Source organism: Quercus lobata, chromosome 9, assembly GCF_001633185.2.
Source record: "Quercus lobata isolate SW786 chromosome 9, ValleyOak3.0 Primary Assembly, whole genome shotgun sequence".
Lineage (NCBI taxonomy): Eukaryota > Viridiplantae > Streptophyta > Magnoliopsida > Fagales > Fagaceae > Quercus > Quercus lobata.
In genome coordinates, this window is record NC_044912.1 from 48,084,973 (window position 1) to 48,086,526 (window position 1,554).

Here is a 1,554-nt window from a genome sequence, read left to right on the forward strand (position 1 = left end):
CCAAAGAAAAAAAAGTTTAGACTCAAATCTTCTGGCGGACAATTATCTATACTACTATTTAAAGGGTTTCTCATATTTGAGATTCTCAATTTAGATGCCCAAAATGCCTTCAAATTCATATGTTTCTAAGACGTAAATCATAGGATTAGACATGTAAAATTAGTAATTTAAAAACTCCTAATTTTTAACTAAATTAAAAAAAAAAAGTTTTTTCTCCCACCTCCACATTTCTCTCTCAATACTTATTTTTCCCATAAATGTACAATTTTTTTTATCACTAAACTGTGTTTTTTCCACCTCTACATTTCTCTCTTACATTAGTAGTCAAGTATTAATATAACTTCTTAAAATAAAAAATAAAGTACTATAAAACTGTCATGAGTAAATCGTGTAAATCCAACAAATAAAAAATAAAAAGTTTCATCGCACACGCGGAATGCATGTGATAAGGCTAGTACAATTTATGCTGCCGAAAAGTTAAGAAGTATATATAATGATATGCAAAAGCTAAGCTAAACAGTAAAATAACTATATGCCACAAGACTCTTCATAGAGCTAGAATCTTCATCACAATTTCTAAAGAAAACAAATGAACTAAATCCAAAGGAAAATAAACCAAAGAGCCTAAATTCTATACTACTATTTAATAGGCTTCTCCTGTTTGAGATCCTCATTTTTTTTGTTCAAAAATGCCCTTACACTTCTATGTTTAAGTAGAGACAAAACAAAAAAATAATCCAGTAAAAATACAACTCTACCTCCCACTAAAACGTTGCCTAAAAATAGGGTTACTCTCTTGTTGATTTTCAAATTGCTTTATCCACTTATAAATTAGATTCTCAAAATAAAAATTATATATAAAAAATAAAGACATAGGTTTTTTTTTTTTTGGATATAAAATAGGACCACTAAGCCAAAAAAAAAAAAATTTATGACACTAAACAAAAAAAAAAGCCTCAGAGGCTAATGTGTGTGTGTATATATATATTCAAAAACATTTCAATTTTATTAAACTCAAATACTCTTGTGGTGTGTTTGGATGACATGATTTGGGCATTTGGATTTGGATTTGGGTGATTAAAATCCAAATGACTTATTTGGGAAGTTTAAAAAAAGCTAAAAGATTTGGATTTGACAAATTCACCAAAGATTTTAAACTTTTAAAATACTTGGATTTGAAATAACTCCTAAAATCAATGGATTTGAAATCCAAATCCAAATTTCCAAACACAATCTTAAAATTTTTTTTTGTTTAAATTGAAAAATACTAACCTGTTTCTTTGTTTCTTACTAGTGTTGCTACATCGAGGAATTTTGTCGGAGGAATCATGGACGATGCATGGTTTGTTCATTGCCTTTCCCACCTTCCTCTGATCCTAAGTTGTCTTTGCCTTAGTTAGGCTCAGGTGTAGCACCAAAACTATATATCTAACAAAAGAGGTGATGACTTTACTGGTTTGAGGTTGAAATTAAAAATACACAATCACATACTAATCATGTATTCACGAATCAAAAAAAATCAAATTATCCATTAAATAATTCAAATAGAACATT